This window comes from Pinus tabuliformis, chromosome 7 (assembly GCF_031772625.1).
Source record: "Pinus tabuliformis cultivar Carrire ecotype Pingquan chromosome 7, CPIR1, whole genome shotgun sequence".
Lineage (NCBI taxonomy): Eukaryota > Viridiplantae > Streptophyta > Pinopsida > Pinales > Pinaceae > Pinus > Pinus tabuliformis.
Genome location: NC_142293.1, coordinates 1,135,953,747 through 1,135,978,071, shown reverse-complemented (window position 1 = coordinate 1,135,978,071; position 24,325 = coordinate 1,135,953,747).

Here is a 24,325-nt window from a genome sequence, read left to right as displayed (position 1 = left end):
GAGGAACATGGAGAAGAAGAAGAACCAGAGGAAGAAGAGGAGGCAGATATAAATGAAATAGAGGAAGAGAAGGACAATAGGGAAGAAGCACAAAAGGATGAGTCAAGCCCTGAAATACATAGAAAGGAAGGGGAGGAATCCCCAAGAGTGTCTCCTAAACCCACAGAGAAGGAGGCAGCTGCTGCCTTGACTGCCCTAAGCATACCCATAAAGTCCATAGGAAAAACGCAGAGGCAGACTCCCCTGTATGTCAAAACAAGGAGGAGCACCAGGATAAAACAAGGGATACCACAAACACCTACCAAGACTCCTATAATCATTGAAGACTCACCAAGAGGACAAGAAAATCTAGTCTCCCCAAAAATGAAAGGTGAAGAGGGCACATCAAAATAGGCTTCCCCAAGGTCACCAATCATCTGTGTTAGGAGGCCTGTCACCAAGTCATCCTCAGCAAAGAAAATTAAAGAACCTTTGACCCCCTTTCAAAAAGGGAAGATCCTCCGACATGAAACACAAACAATCCTACAGGAAACTCCGTCAGCAATACAAGAAACACAAAAAAGCAGCAGGAAGGACATTAGGGACAAATGAAAGGAAAGGAAGTAGCAAAAAAAGTATAGGGGGAGACAGATATGCCAAAGACAGTAAAAGGAGAATCCCAAGAGCTGCAAGAATCTAGCCCATAGCCAAATCTCATCTCCTATTACTAATTCATTGAGGGAGGCAGAGTAATACCACAAAAAATTGCCATCCTTGTATTCTTTGAACTTGAAAATGAGAGAGCAAGGACACATCATTGGATGCAAATTGCTAAAGCAAAGAGTGTAGATGATGTGGGCCATATGGAAGAGAAGCTGATAGAGATGGGAAAAGATTTGAGTGAGATAAGAGACAGGGAAAGAATGATGAAATCTCAACTAGAGGCTGAGAACACATGGTTGAGGAGACAAGTATAGGAAAAAGAGAGCCAATTGGCCACTATGGCAAGTCTCTCTACGGAGGCACTCCAATGCAGCATGCCAACAAAATCATATGCATTTTATGTCCAGGAAAAATGGATGCAGTTTCAGATAAAGACCCTAGCACAACAAGGGACTATGCCTTTCCAAGACTATAGGTAGTTCATTGAGCTCTGTGACCAAAGCACCCTGGAAGACAGGGGAAAGATATCTAAATTCTACTTACATAACTTGGCCTTAACAGACTTGAATGTGTGGGATCCTAATCCAAAGTTGGGGGACTTACGACTAATGGCATTGGAATCGTGGATGAGTCATGAGGAGGCCAGGGATAAGGAAGTAAAAAGGTTATCTAAAAGAGAAGAAACAGATCCCCTTTACATAAAATCATAACGAATCAATTCCATGGTTGTTATTAGCACCCACAACCTCATCGTCAATGATCCCCAGCTTGCACCAAGATACCTAGCTACACAAGAGGAAGCAATCACTCATTTTGAGGACACTTTGAGATTGCTAGGGGATGAAAGCTAGCAAGCATGCCAAAGCATATGGGCACCTTACCATACAACCTAAAGACCAGGGAGCATCATTCCCCTGAAAGAATGAGGGATGCACTAGAGAGGACCCCATTGTATAAGAAGGCAATGCATAGACTCAAAATCAAATGGATTGGCTTGAAACCTAGTCCACCATTGCTCTTGGGTATGTTATAAGGAAGAAAGGAAGAAGAAGAAAGGAATTAGTGGGAGGAAATAGAGAAACATGCAATATTTTATCCACAAGAGGAGGATATAGCAACAAAAGCCTGGAATTTCAGAGAAGCCACCAGAGCAATGAAAGACATGGACATAGATTGAGTTGCTCAGAGGATGAACAACACTTTTCAGTAGGGGGGTGATGATGAGGCTCATCAATGGGTAGGTTATATGGACCTTAATGTGACTTTCCAACTTATTAAAATCAACTTTTCTCACATGTCTTTACATGTTTTGTTATATTTTATTTAGTGAGAAGGCTAAAGACGAGATGTTATGTCTTGTGGTCTAATGTGCATTAATTACAGGAATTGGAGCAATTTTGGCTAATTAAAGTGCAGGAACTCGAAGTAGACAAGTAAGAGGGAGTTTAGGAGATTGGATCTCCCTTATTAACTCCTCAATCACTTAAATATTCCTCCACCAGATCTCATCATCTTTGAGTTACAAGCAGCCAAGCAATTAAGGTCATTGGCAGCCAAGCCAGTGATAGTTGAAGACCAGTTGATCTTGAGTTGGGAGCCAAGCTTCCCTAAATTTAAGGAAGTTGTTGGTAGCTTCAGTTGTATAAATAAGAAGGCCTAGAGCCTCATTAGGATTCAAATTTTTTTACTTGTAACAAAGAGGCATTTTCGAGCTAAGACATTGTGACTGATGACTCTTATGTATTTTTGATATTTTAATGAAAATGAGAAGCATTCCCTTGATCCAACACTTAGTTGACTCAAAGGGTTGAAGCTCTTAGGTTAGGGACCAACCCTAGAAATAGAGGTTCCTCTTTCTGTACATGTATGCTTAGATTACATTCATAGTTAGTTGCTGAAGTAATTTTGGTTTTGTTAATCTGCAACTATTTGTATGATTAATTAGTTTGCTTCAATTTGTGCATAGATAGATCACTGGTATCATAGTGACAGTAAACACTTTAAAAAAGTTGGTGATAGTGGCTTTCACCTCATCTCCCTTATGGGATCATGATTTGATGGTTCCATTCACACAACCCAAAAGCACATTTCTTGTTTGATTACTGCATAATCTAGGGTTTCTTGTTGCTGAAGTAATTTTGGTTTTGTTAATTTGCAAGTATTTGGATGATTAATTAGTTTGCTTCAATTTGTTGATAGATAGATTAGTGGTATGATAGTGAAAATAAGCACTTCAAAAAATATGGTGATAGTGGCTTTTACCTCATCTCCCTTATGGGATCATGATTTGAGGGTTCCATTCACACAACCCAAAAACAATATTTCTTGTTTGATTACTGCATAATCTAGGGTTTCTTGTTGAATAGATCACTGTCTTTGAATTTCTTAGAAGTATTTGCAATTGTCATTTTGATATCTTGAGTTTTCTATGGTTTAGAAGAACTTCCATTCATAAACTTAGCCATTAGCTATTAATAACTCTGTTTTCCTCCATTCAACTCATCTTTTCCATGTATAAATGAATTTGTGCATAAATGAAGAAAAGAGTGTATGTTGTTGTAGGAGCTTCTAATTTTTAGGGAGACCTCATCTCATTCACCTCATCCAAGTCTTCTCCACCTATGCTGCCAAGGTCCACCAAACCTTAATCTGAATTCTTTTTTTATAGTAAGCAAACTGGTCACCTCCATTGAGTAGATCCAACCATCTTGAAGCATTTGATTGAGCCTAGGGAAGTGTGCACCTCCTCTATGCCTCACTTCCCCATCAGACACCTTTCCCACACTTCATTCTACCTTTCTTACCATCTTATAAGCTTTCGGCCTATTTGTTGTAGTAAAACAGGGCATCCTGTAGTAGAACTAGGACATCTTGTAGTACTATAGGAAACCTTGTAGCAACCTATTTTTAGCTCGAATTGAGCAAAATGGTCATCTGATCTTAGGTTAGGCCTTAAGGTGACAACCTTTAAAAATTTCCATATGCATAAAGTGCCGATAGTGTTAAAAACCGCCAGGGAGCGCCAATAAAGATTAATAAAGATTTCATCGCAAAACAAAAGGTTAACGATCTCTTTTCTATCTCCTCTAGCGGGACACATGGCAACATATGATTGGTTCCGATAAGCTACAAATGGAAGCATATGATTGTCTCCAATAAAGACACATGGCAACATATGATTGGTTCCGATAAATCTACAATGTTATCTACCGTCAGCATGACGTGGCGGTATGACAGGACACATGGCAGGCAGTTTTGACATTTTGAGGGGCCTAAGGGGTAAAATCTGGGTGACACGTGGCACCACTCACGAGGTGCCATGGTGAATATGATGATGTCATATCAGAGGTTAGCATATGGGAGGTTGAAGATGTCGGCACTTTATAATATTTGGTGATTGGAAACTTTCGATAAGGGGGCTCTGATATTGGTATGGCACATGGTTGAGAAGCGTTTAAAGGAGCTAGGACATAAAGCACTTAACAAAGGAGAAATAGCCCCTGACAGGAAAAAAAAATACTTGGCACCTTAAGGCTAAGCGTCAAGTCACAGGCAATGGTCCTATGGTGAGAAATGTCGGGAGGAGCTAAGCGCGAAAGGGCCAAGGACATCAAACTCAATGTTTTCGTAATGTCTTTGCAAATGAAGTTTCAATGAGTTAAAGCTCTAATATAACACTATGGTAATGTTATAGGACATATTGGGTCCTAATAGTGTAAAGCAAAAGAGTTAAGAGATGGATGATTCGACAACTATAATTCCGGAACAACATTAAGGCCACCATAGTTAATCGCTCCTAGTTGTATAAAGTGGGGAAATTAAGCGGTTAAGAGGATGATATACCAACTTCATCCCTAGGCTATCTAAACGTCATGACACCTTAAGTCTAAGAGCATGTGCATTTGGGTCTTTGTTTAAACTGTGAGTCAATAACCACCATCAAATTGGTATATGCTTTCTAGGCCGACGAATCTGCATTGTTGTGAGGAAGAACCTCATAATAAATATCCTCATATTGTCGATCTCTGATACCAGGCTTTGATACGTCACGTGGAATTTGAAGATTGCAATATCGACATATCAGAGGTCAGGATGTCGGAGGTCCTACATATCAGGGGTCGAACATATCAGCGATCACAACATCAGAGCATCAAGTACATCGATGCATCACAATATCAGAGCATTGACACATCAGAAGGTCGACGAATTAGAACTTCTTAAGGTGACAACCTTTAAGAACTTGCGATATGCATAAAGTGTTGATAGCGTTAAAAACCATCAGGGAGCGCCGATAAATATTAACAAAGGATTTCATCGCAAAACCAAAGGTTGACAGACCCTTTTCTCTCTCCTCAGATATAGTGGCATCTGATGGAAACATGACATGGCAGTACATCAGGACACATGGCACGAAGTTTTTGCATTTTGAGGGGCCTAAGGGGACAAATATGGGTGACACGTGGCACCACTAAGAAGATGCCACATGGAATATGATGACATCATTTCAAAGGTTGAAGATCACAATATCGACATATCTGAGGTCAGGATGTCGAAGGTACTACATATCGGTGCATCACATATTAGAGGTCTAGCATATCGGTGATCGCAACATCGGAGCATCAGGTACATCGACGCATCGCAATATCAGAGCATAGACACATCGGAAGGTCGGCGAATCAGAATTTCCTAAGGTGAGAACCTTTAAAAATTTACGATATGCATAAAGTGTTGATAGCGTTAAAAACTGCCGAGTAGCGCCAATAAATATAAATGATTTCATCACAAAACCAAAGGTTGACGGGCCCTTTTCTCTCTCCTCTAGTGGGACATGTGGCACCATATAATTGGTTCCGATAAGCCAATTGTATGCATATGATTAGATCCGATAAAGATACGTGGCATCATATGATTGGTTCCATTAAAGCTACAATGGTATTTGACATCACCATGACATGGCAGTACGAAAAGACACATGGTAGGTAGTTTTGACGTTTTGAGGGGTCTAAGGGGTCAAATTTGGGTGACATGCGGCACCATTCACGAGGTACCATGTGGAATATGATGATGTCATATTGGATGTCAGCATATAGGAGGTTGAAGACGTCGACACTTTATAATAGTTAGCGGTTGGAAACTTTCGATAAGGGGGCTCCGATATTGGGTTGGCACATAGTCGAGAAGAATTTAAAGGACCCAGGGCGTAAAGCAATTAACAAAGGAGAAATAGCCCCTGGTAAGAACAAAATGCCCTGACACCTTAAGGGTAAGCAATAGGTCACAGACAATGGTCCTATGACGAGAAATGCGGGGAGGAGCTAGGCGCAGAAAGGGCCAAGGACATCAAAATTCGGTGTTTTCGTATGTCTTTACAAATGAAGTTTCGATGAGTTAAAGCTCCGATATAGCACTATGGTAACGTTATAGGACATATTGGGTTCTGATAGTGTAAATCATAAGAGTTAAGAGATGGATGAGTTGGCAACTATAATTCCGGAACACTACTAAGGCCACCACAGTTGATCACTCATGGCTGTAGAAAGTGGGAATTCAAGCGGTTAAGGGGAAGAAATATTGGCTTCATCCCTGGGCTGTCTAAATGCCCTAGCACCTTAAAGCTAAGAGCATGTGAATTTCGGTCTTTTTTTAAAATGTGAGTCAATAACCATCGTTGAATTAGTATATTATTTCTAGGTTGAGGAATCTACTACAATGTCGTGAGGAAGAACCTCATAATAAATATCCTCATATCACCGATCTCTGATACCAGGCTTCGATATGTCACGTGGAATATGAAGATCACTGATGAATCTGATACTTTGTCGTGATGAAGAACCTCATAATAAATATCCTCTTATCGTCGATCTACGAGACCATGCTACGATATGTCACATGAAATATGAAGATTGTAATATCGGCATATCAGAGGTCAGGATGTTAGAGGTCCCATATTGGCACATTGCATATTGGAGGTCCAACATATCAACAATCGTGACATGGGAGCATCAGGTACATCAACGCATTGCAATATCGGAGCATTGGCACATTGGAAGGTCGACGAGTCAGAACTTCTTAAGGTGACAACCTTTAAAAAGTTGCGATATGCATAAAGTGCCGATAACATTAAAAACCACTGGGGAGCACCGATAAATATTAACAAAGGATTTCATCGCAAAACCAAAGGTTGACATGCCCTTTTCTCTCTCCTCTGGCGGATATGTAGTAACATATGATTGGTTTCGATAAGCGCACATGGCAGCATATGAATGGCTCCGATAAAGACACATGGAAAATAAAGCTATGGTGGCATCTGACGACAACATGACATGGCGGTACGCTAGGACACATGGCAGGAAGTTTTGGTGTTTTGAGGGGCCTAAGCAGACAAATCTGGGTGACACATGGCACCATTCACGAGGTTCCACGTGGAATTTGATGATGTCATATTAGAGGTTGAAGATCGCAATATCGGCATATCAGAAGTCAGGATGTTGGAGGTCTTGCATATCGATGATTGCAACATCAAAGCATCAGGTACATCGACGCATCACAATATCAGAGCATCGACACATCGGAAGGTCAACAAATTGAAACTCCTTAAGGTGACAGCTTTTAAAAAGTTGCAATATGCATAAAGCACCGAGAGCGTTAAAAACCGTCGGGGGGTGCCGCTAAATATTAACAAAGGATTTCATTGCAAAACCAAAGGTTGATGGGTCCTTTTCTCTCTCCTCTAGCGGGAATGTGACAGCATATGATTTGTTCCGTTAAGCTACAAATGGCAGCATTTGACTGGCTCGAAAAAAGGCACATGGCAGCATATGATACCCCTAAAGCTACAATGGTATCCGATGTTAGCATGACGTGGCAGTACGACAGGACACGTGGTAGCCAATTTTGACATTTTGAGGGGCTTAAGGGGTCAAATCTGGGTGACACGCGACACCACTCTCGAGGTGCGACGTGGAATATGATGACGTCATATCAGAGGTTGGCATATCGGATGTTGAATATGTCGACACTCTATAACAATTGGCGACTGGAAACTTATGATAAGGGGGCTTTGATATTGGGCTTTGATTTACCGATATAGAAGGATCACATAAATGTAAATTCCCATGGTATGGTCACAACCATCTACATAACAGAAACATGTGTACAATCATGAATAACACATAACTCCACGCAACCTGAGTCATATCAAACAAGACTCAGGGTCTTGCGCTCCATCCCAACCTGATCAAGATATGATTCCTAACATGTGAATGAATGTGTTGAAGTCGAACATGTTAGAAAACCGCCTGACTACAAGCTAATGATGTGGACTGTTAACAGGCATGAGAGAAACCATCAATAGTGACAATGGCTCTCAATGTACGATAGTACAATCTGTGAATGTGATAATGAAGCTGAAGTTTAACACTCGTGGAATCATCCAATCGAAGGCCAATGATGAAAACCTATCGTCAGATGCGAAGAAATTTCCATTAAGGCATGCAAGCTATACGGTACTGAAAGGGAGTTTCTAAGTCATCTTCCTGGATAATGAGTTGAAGCGGATAGGAAGTGACCCGTCTAAGGAGGGCCATAATGAATCCCCCATCACAAGGAATAAAGTGGAATGAAATGAATAAGATCCAAGACTGTAACAAATGGGTCAGACAATGTATAGGTAAATAACTGTAGATAGGACTTCTCTTGAACATTGGCGATACGACTCTGGAGAGGGGCAACATTTTAATCAACATAGAACTAAAGGTTATGATGACAAACTCGAATAGTCAGATGAAGGGAAAAAATGGATCACCCAAACCCGGAAGGACAAGTGACTGAGTGAGGATATCCCAAACCCAACACGAAAGCAGACAAGTGTCATGTTCAAGAGCAACATGCTGCTTATACAAAGGATGTTTCATTTTCATTTCCCCCCACTATTTCTAGCGAGTACCCCAATTCTTTTTATCACAAGCTTGAAGGGGATAACATATGCTTTTCATGTAAGTTCATTCTTTGAATGAATCCATCCAAGTAATTTTTACGAGTCCTAGGAAGGATAAACTCGGTGTCATCATGGTGACGATTCTTTCGTCTTAAAATTTTAACGAGTCTGATGTAGGAATAACTTGAGATCTTTTTCATATTTATAGAGTTTGAAAAAGAGATGAAAAAGAAATCTCCATCATGTCCCATTTCGTAATTTGTCCCTCGAACCCAAAAAGGTAGAAAACAATATTCGAGAGACCCTCTTGACCATATCGACCAAGGTGTACCTTTTTCGTAAATAATCAATCTCAGTTCGAAAAAGGAGTAAATGTATACTGAGACAGCGTCAATTCATTTAATTTAACAAGTTCAAAATGACAAGTACTCGACGATCTTTTCATGTTTCAAGAGTCAGAAAAGAGCTTAAAGATGACTCCATGGGGGTTCCTTTTTTGTTTATTTTTAATGAGTTCGAAAAAGAGATAAAACAAAAATCATGTCGAATCAGTCAATAATAATCACATGTTCACCAGAAAGTACCTGTAATTGCACAAAGAAATTCACTCATCACTGATATCGAGAAATCATAATAAAATAATAACGAAATATTGGCAAAAATGAACTCAAAAGTTATAAATAGCCCATAAGTAAAAACATTTTTATCATTTCACCAAAGTAATTTTTGAGAGTGCATTTGTGCCCTATTTTGCTTGATTTTCAAATGACCATTGCGGGAGATCCAGGGCATCATTCCTCAAACCATCTTCAGCAGGTAAGAGCTCTGCCTTTACTCTTGCAATTCACTATATTTTTATGCCTTTTCATTTAGTTTTTGCTTGTTAGTAGGAGGATTTTTGTTTTTAAATCGCACGGATGATCATCACGAGTTTTCTCATCAGACCCGCGATGATCGCTCCCGAGAGAAAAGGCCCCGACGATGGCATCACTCTATTAATAAAAATAGGCGTGATGGTTTTGGGGTGGAATTTTTTGAAGGAAAAACCCTCTTTAAAGCAAAAATTCTCAGTTTTAATCCATGAAAAAGTTTCTAACTTGTGTTTAATGATGTTTTGTAGGATATTTCTACCACCATGGTGCTAGAATGGAAAGAACGCGACCATGAGGAAGAAGACCATCAGGCAACCCAAGATCTCGAATGTATCAATGCTCTGAGGAACTATGGATTGCTTAAGTTCTTCAAAACTACAGGACTGAGAGCTCAAATGGAGCTGTTGCTTTATTTGATAAGCTTATGGGACGTTGATCGGGAACTCTTCATAATCAAAGACCAAGAGCTAGTGTTGGAGGAAACAAACATTTATTTCATCACAATATTGTTTAGGAGGGGAGAAAGAGTTTGACTCTTTGGATTTAGTCCAGGAGGTGAAAGTACGAGTAGTCTAGTCATGAGACATTGCCCACGTTTTGAGATGACCACAGGCAGGAAAGTGAAGATAACATTAGTCACTAATCTTCCCCTGAGAATGATCCTGTTCACCATAGCTCGCGTATCTGGCACACAAGCTCTTCACGAAGCCTCATAGTCACAATCCCGATATGCAATAGAATGTCTGACTCCCACAGTATTCAATTGGTGTGGAGGACTACTGGACAATATGAAGAGACAATTGACTAAGGGTAAGTGAGGGAACCTGAAACAGTTTGGTTTTGGTTCGATACTAGTTACTTTCTTTCTAGAGCGGGTGCCCTTGTTTTGGAACCAGTGTGCCAAGGTACCAAATCTTTCCCCCTAAGATTCGAGGCTAGTGCGGTGGAGTGAACTCATGCCTCAACGAGGAGGGGGCCAATAAATGCATTTCCCTCCACTTTTTCTCGGTTGGCTACGTAGCTACTTACTTTTTGTGGATGATTATGATTATGCTGACATGGATTTTAGATGGGATCTAGATCTACCTCTACCACCGGGAGAACAGTGGATTGACGCATGTAAAACTTGTTTTTGGATTTTTTCAAGCTTTATGATTTTTTTGTTTGTTGTAAAAGTATAACTGAGATTTAATTTGTGAAAAATGTGCAAATGTTGGACATGAAAGACCACATGGCATGTTGCCAATAGCACGACGAGCATCCCATAAGATAGTAGGTGCTGATTATGAAGAAGGGGCTGACCCCTTAGTAGAGATGGAGTGCAACTTGGACATGATTAACTGAGGGATACCAGAATGTGCCACCATAGTTGAGGTGCCACTACGATGGTAGAGGCACAACATAGGAGTGTCAACAAGACTACGTCGGTTGTTAGGCCGAGTGATCAAAGCAGTCTCGTGCTACCATGAGCATCGTGCGGGCTGATAACCTTTCTAGTTGCTTTTACACATTTTGTAGGCTATTGAAAGCCAAGTGTCTTGGAACACTTTATTTTTGAGATTTTGATGTTTAAACACTCTGACAGACGTGATATATATATATATATATATATATATATGTTTTATTTTCTACTTATGTGTCCATGTATCATGATGATGTGATTGGGTTTATAAATTACGCAAATGTCTATCAAGAACATAGTTTTCTAATGCATCTGTTAATGTATTCAAATTGCGTGGAATATGTTGATATGTGATAAAATCAAAATTTCTTTCCAGTAATAGAACACGTAGATACATACGCAATATCTATGGATTTCTTACCGAATAATGATTGTTTAATTGTAACACAATGAGTTGTGAATCTAACTTGAAAACTAAATATCTAATGCCAAGAGAAACTACTTCTGACAATAGTTCATTGACGACACTGTATTCATCAATATTGTTAGTTGTTCGTCCCAGACATAACTTGTAATTCAGCCAACTCGCCATCAGGGCCAAAGAGTGCCCAAGCCGCGGAAGATAAATTTCATTTGCTATGACAAGCACCATCAGCAAAACTGACATAATGATTTGACGACATCTACAAACCGAGTTGACCACAAGGTAAGAAGAAAAACACATGTCTGCAAAGCAAACAAACACACCAGAATAAAAAAGTACACACCAATTAATTCACACACTAATGTACAAAAAGTAACTACACAAATTTCACGCATAATACTTTTTCAAATACAACCCATTGCGGAGATGTGACAATGCATTTCCTTCGTAATCAACTAGTTGATAGGAACCTTTTTGCAAAATACGTTTGACAATATATGGCCCATGCCACATAGGTTCAAACTTTCCAACACCTAACTTGTTGTTAGCCTGATCATAAAGGAGGACCAGGTCGCCTTCATAAAAAGTGCGAGGAGAAACAATTTGATCAAAATGAGCTTTGACACGTTTCTTTTGGGCTTTGATTACCATCGCAGTAATGTGACAAGTCTCGTCAAGCCTCTCAAGGTAAAGTAACCGTTCCTCTTTAGGCGAGGTATTAGGAAGAAGTTCGACAACTAATTTGAGCGAAGGGATTTCACATTCAATTGGGAGAGTTGCCTCTAAACCATAAACCAGATGGAATGGAGTAAATCCAGTGGTCATCTTAGCGAAAGTCTTGTAAGCCCAGAGAGCTGATAATAACATGAAATTCCAAACCTTTTTATGCTTCCCAATGGTACGTTGAAGCATAGTAATCAGAACTTTATTAATTGCTTCGACTTGTTCATTGGCCTGTGGATAGTAAGGAGTTGAGCTATCATGATGAAGGCCCAACTGAGTAGTCAACTCTTACATCATGTATTGACGAAAATGTGATCCATGATCAGTTACAATGGCTTGAGGAACGCCAAAACGCGTTATGATGTGGTTAAAGAGGAACTAAGCAACAGTAAAACTGTCAGCATTATATGTGGGCATCGCCTCGGCCCATTTAGTGAAGTAGTCGACGACGATAATAATATAGCCATGCCCCCCGCTTGAGGGAGGGTTACATGTCTTGAATTCTATGCCCCATTTAGTGAATGGGCCAACGGTAACTACTGGGTGTAAGGAAGTTGGCGAGGTGCACTGCTTGCAGTTAAAAATATGACATTCATGGCATTTATGAACAACCATAATACAATCTTTAAATATGGAAGGCCAGAAATAACTGACGCGGAGGGTTTTCTAAGCAATGGTGTACCCTGACATATGACCACCACATGCCCCAAAGTGTCAGTCATTCAAGACCCGTTCAACCTCTTCAAGTGTTAGACATCTGTGAACAATGACTCGGTATAAGGCATCACCAAGAATTCGATAGGGTTGGGACTGATGCCAGATGCAGCGTCGGTCAGATCGAAAGGTTTGGGTTTGAAGATAAACAATGATATCTCCATACCATGGGTCAAGAGTGTTGATGAGAAACAAAGTTTCATCAGGAATCTGCTAAGAAAAATCAATAGAAGTGCGTGCATACGGAAGGGCACATATCAACTTGGCAAAAACACGTGATTTTTTTTATTTGGCGGCAGGAAACTCCAAATTAAACTCCTGTAGGATAAAAATCCATTTGTACTATTTCCCCCCAAGTAATTGACGAGTCAAAATATAGGTCATGGGGTTGCAATCAGAAATCACCATGGTTTTCTGTAAAAGGATGTAATGATGAAATATTTGGACAACATGAACTACTGCCAAGGCAAGTATCTCGATATGGGTATATTGAGATTCAATATCAAGGAGATTTTGTAGAAATTTTGAATAATATGACACTTATTCACAGAGATTATCCTGATCATGCACTATTTTGGAATACATGCACAATACATAAGCTCCTCTACATTGATCATCAATTTAGCAGCATGAAAAACAATGAAACATCAATCGCATGCACACATTACAATATGTAACCCAGGGAAAGCATACAGCTGAAAACCCCACACTATCTGTATATTATAATGATTGAGAACATGTAACAATACATAGTACAATACTCCTCACAAGTACTCAGTACTATCTCCACCTGTTACACACAAAACTAGCTCAGATCCGAACAAGTCACAGGTTCAAATCTTCTCTGCTGCTTTGCCTGCCTCCACTGCACAATGCTTCAAGGGAATCAATCACACTAAAAATCACGTGAGCACAGGCTATAATACTTGGTATTGGCCCACACTGCGCAATACTCATTGGCATTACTCAATCCCACTGATTGTGAAAGATCTCATGCACAACTGATAGTCACAACTCGCCCTTTCACTTACCTCTAACACCTGTCTCTGTTGAACTGTCCATGCACTGAGTTAACTGATGTATCCTTTAGTTGCTTTATGAGTTAATAATTAGTGAATTAATTAATATTTAATTCACACAACTCATCACTAGTGTATTCTGCAGTTAGACTAAATACAACTAGTTCAACTAAGTCAAGCTGAACACAACTCCATCAACTCCACATCCAACTCCACAGAACTCACATGCATGAGTTCTAACTGAAGTCCTCCATGAAATAGCTCAACTAACACATAAGAAACCATGTGATTCCTTTTTTCAGCTGCATGTGCCGCATACGTAGCTCGAACTGAAGTGCTCCAAGAGAATAAGATAATGTTTATAGTCCAAATATTACTAAGGGCTAATAATATTTGACTATTTCTATTTTTAGCCTGACAGTCTAAAAATAGACTCTGATCACTCCGCTGTGAACCAAACATAGAAGTCCATCTATTTTTCCCAACATGACCAATCATCCATAAACAGCATCCTGCAACTCATAGACCATGATCCATATGTCTAAAAATAGACATATTCTAAAAATAGACTTTGCGCCAAAAATAGCCTGCGGGCCCACTTAGTGAAGGCGACTCCTTTCCACTAAGCTCCATCATCTTGTTGCATTTTCAACAGATTTTAGCTTAAATAATAAACCACATGTTCATTACCATCGTTGTCATCTTGAACTAACACCATATCAATGGCACTGTCAGTTGCAGCCGATTATAGGTAATAATTATGTCGATAATTAGGGGGATGCAACAAAGGAGCACCGATAAGCGTGTCTTTCAAAGCATCGTAGGATTTTTGGGATATCTCATCCCAAATGAAAGGGATCCCCTTTTTAAGCAAGCGAGTAAAACCCTTGGCGAGTTTAGCGTAGTTAGGAACGAATTGACGAAGAAAATTAGCCTTTCCTTGCAAGCTTTGCAATTGAAGCAATGAGGTAGGAGGGGGTAAGTTCACAATAGCCTCAACTTTTAGAGGATCTATTCAGATACCCTCGTGGGACACCAAAAAACCTAAGAGTCGACCAGATTCAACGCAAAAAACACGCTTATGCAAATTAAGACAGATGTTATAGTGTTGACATCATAAAAAGATGGATCTTAAGTGGTCCGGATGGTCATGATGCTTAGCAGAATGGGATGGTAAGTCGTCAAGATAAGGTTGAACAATGTGTCAAATATCATGAAATGCATAGGACATTGCTCTTTGGAAGGTAGCGCTAACATTTTTTAAATCAAAAGGAAGCTTCTTATAAGCAAAAGTTCCCCATGGACAAATAAAGGTCGTCTTATGTTGATGAATAGGTGAGATGTTGATCTGGTTGTAACCAGAAAAGCAATCCATAAACGATAAAATCTCACTCCCAGCACACTCGTCGATGATTTGATCGATAAACAGAGTGGGATAGTTATGTTTTGGACATGCACGATTGATATCACAGTAATCAACATAAACTCGAATCATGCCCTGCTTTTTAGCAACAAGGACAATGTTAGACACCCAATCTGTCAATGGGATTGGATAGATGAAACTAGCTTTTAAAATCTTTTCAACTTCTGCCTTAATAGCAACAACCTTCCAAGGATGCACAGACGAAGTCGTTAACGAACAGGCTTTGCACCAGGATAGGTGGATATTTCATGCACCACATTTGTTGGATTAATACTAGGCATTTCTTTGTATGACCATGCAAAGACATCACAAAATTCTTTGAAAACATCAGTGTAAACCTTGATCTCATCGGGAGAATAGAAAACCCCAATATGAACATTCTCAACAATTCCAGGTTTAATGGAAATGTCAAGAGGCATTGTTGCAATAATGTTTCCCATATTACCCTCATACAAGACTTCGTGCACCAAAACAAGTGTTTGAAGTCGATGAGTTGGGTTATGAGAAACTAGAGCTTCAAGACACAAAGGCATCTCACGCAGGCTGGGAAGAAATGAAGAACGATGATGGAGATTGTTCCAAGTAGTTTCATCCAGAGACATAACCTCAACAATACTCTCGCTAGTGGGGAATGTCTCGTTCAAAGGATCCGAAGAATCCCAAGAACCAATACAAGGAGATGGCAGATAAGTATCCAGGTTCATACTGAAAACAACATGACTTTCTGAAGTAATTGAAGCCAAGAAAAATTTCTTGATAAGCTTGTTATAATGGATTTAACGACATAGAATCACCAAATGAATCAATCTGATATGGAGTAGGAATAATCCAAGGATCCATAGAAACATAGACCATATTGATCGGAGTAACATTCGAAGGTGGGAGAGAAAAAGTACCCATTAAAGAATAATATTTAAAAATATCTACCCACACACTCTCATAAGGAATTTTGGTATTTCCCACATATGGGACATTGCTGTTTGATGTACCGGAAGAGAAAAAAGACAATTGGTCGATGGTGAAAATTTTTCCTTCGTGAGGAAAATGAAGCACCCGGAACAAAGAAGAAACCACACAAAACATAGCATGGGTCCAACTTCACCCAAGAAGAAGGTTGTAATTGAGACTCACATCTACAACTTCCACTTCTAGCTCAACGGTCTTTCCTTCCAACGTGATAGGCAAATTTGTGAGAATACCATATGGACAAGAGCCTCTGCCATCAAAGGCCTCCAAAGTGTTCGGGGACTGATTAAGGGGAGGAGAGACAATGGCCTTCCAACACGAAACATACATGATGCAGGTGGAAGCACCTTCATCAATAACAGTCCGATGGATCATCTTTCCTTTAATGATAAGTTGAACCAAAAAAGAAATTTGATGAGGAAGACAAGGAACATGATTTTCAAGATCAAAGGTAATTAAACTTGAATCAACAGGATCAACGACGCCTATAGTAGACAACAATGATTTCCACTGTGTTGGACAGGATTGGAGAAATTTAAAAGCAGACATCGCTGAAGGTGCTTGAGCTAAATCCTTGGCTATATTATAATATTGTGCAGCTCTAGCATTCAGATTATAAGATGATTTTCGAAGCACACCTTTGGGAGGTGGTCAGATTACAGATTCATTGTTAGGTCGCTCAATATGGAGCAGACCAGAACTAGATGGAGTGGAAGTAGAAGGTATATTAGTGACTTCTTTCTCCACTGTATGCTTTTGTAGGGTTTGATAGTCCTTTGATTGAGTAGCAATCAAAATAGGCGATGAACCTTGCATCATGAAAACTTGGGAACCAAGAGGCAAAGGATTGCGATTGGTCTACCAATTGGATCTGCTGAGATGGAAATGATTCTTTAAAAATAGCCGTAGTCCCTTTCAATAAATGGTTAACTTCAACTCATCGATGACAATCCTTGGTATAATGGTCTTCCTCACAAATGAGGCAAGCATATTTCGGCTTTCGCTTGGAAGCATCATCAAATGATTTGGGTGGATCCTGTTTCGGGGTGTTGGTTTTAGCTTTACCGTTACCCTTTTTCTTACCTTTTGAGGCCTTATCTGCTGTGGTAGACTGAATAACATGTACCTCGGAGGTTTTACTAGGATTTGACGATTTTTTCGAAACATTATTGGAACTAGTATCTGAAATAGATTTTTTATTCGAAGAAGTCTTAGTGGAAGTCTGAGACACTGAACCAATTACACCATCAATAGGTGGTACATCAAGAGACTTTGAGGCTGCTGGGTCAGAAGATGGTCTTGGAGCATCAGGAAACATCTCATATAATGTTCCATATTGGGAATAGACTAAGTCTAGATACTGAGCACATGAAATAGCTTGGTCCTTGGTAACACATCCACCCAGTGGCTACATCTGCAATAATTTTGTTTATGAATGATTTTTTGAACCATTTAGTTAACAACTCATCAAGAATCTCAAATTTGAAGAGGCGACGCCGATGTCTCCATTCATGGATATGATCAGAAATGCGGGTCGCGATATCTTGCTTCAGGGATGTAAGCTAATGAGTGTCAGTTTCATATTGAACTGGCAATTGAAAGTGGGTGAGGAAGACCATAGCCAAAGAGTTAAAGTCAACATAGGTAGCTCGAGGCAACTCAATATACCGTTTTGCGAAAACACCTGTTAAGGTTCTCTGAAAGAGGAAGAGACAGATAGAATCATCAAGGTAAGAATTTTAAGAGCACCATAAGTGATATGTCATCACACGGGCTTGCAACTCCTCTTTAGACTTTCCTTCGAACTTAGGGAAATTCCTCGGGATTTTAGTAGGAATTGGAGGCCAGTAAGGCGAATGAAAAATAGGATCATTGGTAAGCCTCGAGACATCAGGCAGTTCCAACATAGTTAAAAATGGCAATTGTGGATCGAAAGGCATGTAGGGCCTTTGATGAGGCTCAAATTGCGGGTTCCAACCTTGCTGGTAAGGATTTTTCCCCCATAGTGGAGGATTTTGACGATACAGGACTTGATTCTTGTCCCCACTAAGGGGTATCTTGACCATAAGGTGTATTTTGTATAGGGTAGTTTTTGATATTGACCTACCATAGACCGTTGATAAGCATTATATGCGGCATACAGATTGTAAGGTTGTTGCACCTGTTGACCTTGGACATAAAGAGATTGGCCCTGCTGCTGCAGGGGTTGACCTTGTGTCTGCAAGGGATGACCTTGTTGGTATACATATTGAGCTTGCTGCAGAGGTTGAATTTGCCACTGCAAAGGCTGACTTTGCTATTGTAAAGGTTGACCTTGCTGCTGCAAAGGTTGGCCTTGCGGATACAAAGGTTGAGTAGGCTACTGAACAAACTGTGTTTGCTGCTACAAAGGCTATTGATACTACTGCAAAGGTTTCCCCTGCTGCTGGAAAGGTTGCCCCTGATGCTGCAAAGGTTTCCCTTGCTGCTGCAAGTGTTGTTGGATAGTTCCTTGGAGTATACCCTATGGGTATTGGTAATTTACGAATTGTATTTGACCATATCCACTGGAATAGTGGATTGACCAGGCTAGACATAAGCTCATGCTTGTGGAGAGTAATATGGATTGATCAAGGCTTGCGAACCATATGGGATATAAGCATGTTGGAGTGGAATCTGAGCCATATAAGGCTATTGATACAGGATATTACCCAACCCGGATGGACCAACAGGGTTAGGAATACCACCAGAATAAGGTTGATTGACTCAACCACTGTGAGTTTGTAATCCACTCACATTGGTTTCAACTGACACAAGAGGAATGTTCGGATTCCCCCCCCAAGGCGGTGGTACATTCTATCCACTTGACGGGGGGTGGAAGAACCGACTGAAACTTGACCTGAAACAGTCGGTTGTATCAGAATGGACTGTTGAAATGATAGTAAAGGTTGTGATGGAATCGTAGGTTGAACGGGAACTGACATATCAACAATTTGTACAAAATTTGAGAGGTCACGTTTAGAATAAATGGACTAGTAGTAGGCATTGCATTTGAAGACCAAATGGGATTTTTATATAAAGATGAAGCACTAGGAGTTCCTAAAACTATCTAGGCAAAGGTTGTATAACTAAGTGGAAACATAGGCCCACCAGTTTCAGGAGGTGTGTGAGATGGGACTCTTCATGTAAAAGGAAATCCTTCTGGAGGAAATTCATACCCTTGTTCATCATCGTCATGAGGAGTATGAGTAGCAGAAACTTCCGGATGATCCAGAGAAGAGGTTGGGATCTCACCTTCTGAATCCATGGGTGGAAACAATTGGCGAGGAGGAATCCAAGATGTATGAGGAGATAACTCCAAAGTAACATGAGGCTGATCGTATGGATTATAAGGATGCTGAGGAGATATCACAACAGGATCAAATATCAGATTCGACGGATATAGGACAAACCTCTGTGAACTCTCAGGGGCTTCTAGATCAGATTCTTGAGGTGATAAGGAATCCAAAGGTCATGGATGAAAATAAAGGGGTTGAATGCTTGGGACAATCCCAAGTTCAAAACCTTGAGCTTCAAGTGATTGAGGAATTTTCAAGTGAACTCCTTGTGAGGACCCTTCAGTATCAGACAATGAAGAGGAACTTTGGGGTGAACTCACTGGTTCATCCACGATGAATTTCTCTTAAGAGAACAAAAAGGAGAGGAGATTCATTAAGGGCTAATTAAAACTAAAATTTACAAATATTTACTCAATATTGGGCCAAGAAGCAACTGCATGGGTTCGACATGTTATCAATGGTAGTGAAGAAATACCGACTTCATACATGGGATGTCTAAACGCCTTGGCACCTTAAGACTAAGAGCATGTGCATTTGGGTCTTTGTTTAAACTGCGTGTCAATAAGCACCGTCAATAAACTGAGTCAATAACCACCGTTGATAATTTGCGAGTCAATAACCACCGTCGAATTGGTATATTCTTTCTAGGCCGATGAATCTGCTACAATGTCATGAGGAAGAACCTCATAATAAGTATCCTCATATCACTGATCTTTGATACTAGGCTCCCATATGTCATGTGGAATATGAAGATCGCAATACTGAGATATCAGAGGTCAGGATGTCGTAGGTCCTGCATATCGACGCATTGCATATCGGAGGCCCAACATATCGGCGATCACAACATCAGAAGATCAGGAATATCGATGCATCGCAATATCAAAGCATTGACACATCGAAAGGTTGGTGAATTGAACTTCTTAAGGTGACAACCTTTAAAAAGTAGCAATAAGCATAAAGTGTCGATAGCATTAAAAACCATCAAGGAGCACCAATAAATATTAACAAAGGATTTCATTGCAAAACCAAAGGTTGACGGGTCCTTTTCTCTCTCCTCTAGCGGGACATGTTGCAGCATATGATTGGTTCCGATAAGCTACACATGGTAGCATATGAATGGCTCCAATAAAGACACATGGTAGCATATGAATGGCTCCAATAAAGACACATGGCAGCGTATGATTGGTTTCGATAAAGCTATAGTGGCATCTGATGGCAACATGACGTGGCGGTATGACCGGAGAAGTGGTTGGAAGTTTTGGCATTTTGAGGGGCCTAAGGGGACAAATATGGGTGAGACGTGGCACCACTCATGAGGTTCCATGTAGAATATGATGACCTCATATTGAAGGTTGAAGATTGCAATATTGGCATATCGAAGGTCAGGATGTCGAAGGTCTTGCATATCGACACATCACATATCGAAGGTCTAGCATATCGACAATTGTAACATCAAAGCATCAGGTACATCGGTGCATCGCAATATTGGAGCATCGACATATCAGATGTTGGCGAATCAGAATTTCCTAAGGTGACAACCTTTAAAAATATGCGATATGCATAAAGTTTCGATAGCGTTAAAAACCGTGGGGAGCGCTGATAACAATTAATAAAGGATTTCATCAGAAAACCAAAGGTTGATAGGACCTTTTCTCTCTCCTCTAGTAGGACACGTGGGAGCATATGATTGGTTCCGATAAGATACAAATGACAACATATGATTGGCTTCGATAAAGACAAGTGGCAACATATGATTAGTTCCGATAAAGATACAATAGTATCTGACGTCAACATGACGTGGCGGTAAGAGAGGACACACAACAGGCAATTTTGATAATTTGAGGGGTCTAAGGGGTCAATTCTGGGTGATATGTGGCACCAGTCACAAGGCTCCACATGGAATATTAAGATGTCATATTAGAGGTCACCATATCATAGGTTGAAGATGTCGGCACTTCATAACAGTTGGAGATTGGAAACTTCTGATAAGGGGGCTCCGATAGCTCTGATATTGGGTTGGCACATGCTTGAGAAGCGTTTAAAGGACCCAGGGTATAAAGCACTTAACAAAGGAGAAATATCCCCCAACAAGAGAAAAACACCTTGGCACCTTAAGGCTAAGTGGTAGGTCATAGGCAATGGTCCTATGATGAGAAATGCGGGGAGGATCTAAGCGTAGAAGCACCAAGGACATCAAAACTCAATGTTTTCGAAATGTCTTTGCAAATGAAGTTTCGATGAGTTAAAGCTCCGATATATCACTATGGTAATGATACAAGATATATTGGGTTCCGATAGTGTAAAGCAGAAGAGTTAAGAGGTGGATGAGTCGACAACTATAATTTTGGAACACTACTAAGGCCACCACCATTGATCGCTCCCTGTTGTAGAAAGTGGGAAATTCAAGCGGTTAAGGGGAACAAATACTGACTTCATCCCTAGGTTGTCTAAATGCCATGGAACCTTAAGGCTAAGAGCATGTGCATTTGGGGCCTTGTTTAAACTGTGAGTCAATAACCACCATTCAATTCGTATATTCTTTCTAGGTCAACGAAACTGCTTCAATGTCATGAGGAAGAACCTCATAATAACATCCTCATATCACTGGTCTTTGATACCAAGCTATAATATGTCATGTTGAATATGAAGATCGTCGATGAATATGCTACAATGTCATGAGGAAGAACCTCATAATAAATATCCTCATATCGTCAATCTTCGATAACAGGCTTTGATATGTCGCGTGGAATATGAAGATCACAATATTGACATATCAGAGGTCAGGCTGTCGGAGGTCTTGCATATCGACGCATCACATATCAGAGGTCCATCATATCGGTGATCGCAACATTGGAGCATAGGGTACATCAATGCATATATCGGAACCATCGACACATCGAAAGTTCGGCGAATCAGAACTTCTTAAGGTGAGAACCTTTAAAAAGTTGCGATATGCTTAAAGGGCAGATAGCGTTAAAAACTATCGGGGAGCGCCGATAAAGATTAACAAAGGGTTTCATCGCAAAACAAAAGGTTGACAGGTCCTTTTCTCTCTCTTCTAGAGGGACACATGACAACATATGATTGGTTCTGATAAGCTACAAATGGAAACATATGACTGGCTCTGATAAATACACATGGTAGCATATGATTGGTTCCGATAAAGCTACAATGGTATCCGACGTCAGCATGAAGTAGCAGTGTGATAGGACACGTGGCAACCAATTTTGACATTTTGAGGCCTTAAGGGGTCAAATCAAGGTGACACGCGACACCACTCACGAGGTGCGACGTGGAATATGATGACGTTATATCAGAGGTTAGCATATTGGAGGTTGAAGATGTCGGCACTTTATAACAATTGGCAATTAGAAACTTCCGATAAGGGGGATCTTTTATTGGGCTGACACATGGTTTAGAAGTGTTTAAAGTACCCAATGTGTAAAGCACTTAACAAAGGAGAAATAGCCCCCGACAGGAACAAAATGCCCTGACACCTTAAGGCCAAGATGTTGGTCACACGTAGTGGTCCTATGATGAGAAATGTGGGGAGGAGCTAAGCACAGAAGGGCCTAAGACATCAGAACTCAGTGTTTTCATAATGTATTTGCAAATGAAGTTTCGATGAATTAAAGCTTCGATATAGCACTATGGTAATGTTACATGACATATTGGGTTTTGATAGTGTAAAGCAAAATATTTAAGAGATGGATGAGCCAACAACTATAATTCTGGAACACCAATAAGGGCACCACAATTGATTGCTCCCGATTGTAGAAAATGGGGAATTCAAGCAGTTAGGGGGAATAAATACTAGCTTCATCCCTGGGATGTCTAAATGCCCTGGCACCTTAAGGCTAAGAACCTATGCATTTGGGTCTTTGTTTAAACTATGAGTCAATAACCACCATTGAATTGATATATTCTTTTTAGGTTGATGAATCTGTTAAAGTTTCATGAGGAAGAACCTCATAATGAATATCCTCATATCGCCGATCTCCGATACCAGGCTCTGATATGTCACGTGGAATATGAAGATCGTCGACGAATCTACTACAATGTCATGAGGAAGATCCTCATAATAAATATCCTCATATCGTCATTCTCTAATACCAAGCTCCGATATGTCACGTGGAATATGAAGATCGTAATATCAACATATCGGAGGTTAGGATGTTGGAAGTCTTGCATATTGGTGCATTACAGATTGGAGGTCAAAGATATCAACGATCACAACATCAGAGCATCAGGTACATTGGACATCACAATATCAAAGCATCGACACGTCGCAAGGTCGACAAATTAGAACTTCTTAAGGTGACAACCTTTAAAAGATGCGATATGCATAAAGTGCCAATAACATTAAAATCTATCGGGGAGCACCGATAAATATTAACAAAGGATTTCCTCATAAAACCAAAGGTTGATAGGCTATTTTCTCTCTCCTCTAGCGGGACACGTGACATCATATGATTGGTTCCGATAAGCTACAAATGGTAGCATATGATTGGCTCCGATAAAGACGCATGGCAACATATGATTGGTTTCGATAAAGCTACAATGGTATCTGACGTCAATTTGACGTGGAGGTACAACATGACACGTGGTAGGCAGTTTTGATGTTTTTAGGGGCCTAAGGGGTCAAATTTGGGTGACATGCGACACCACTCATGAGGTTCCACATGGAATATGATGACATCATATCAGAGGTTGAAGACGTCAACACTTTATAACAGTTGGCGATTGGAAACTTCCGATAAGAGGGCTTTGATATTGGTCAGGCACATGGTTGAGAAGCGTTTAAAGGACCCAGGGCGTAAAGCACTTAACAAAGGAGAAATAGCCTCCGGCAGGAAAAAAACACTCTTGCACCTTAAGGCAAAGCGA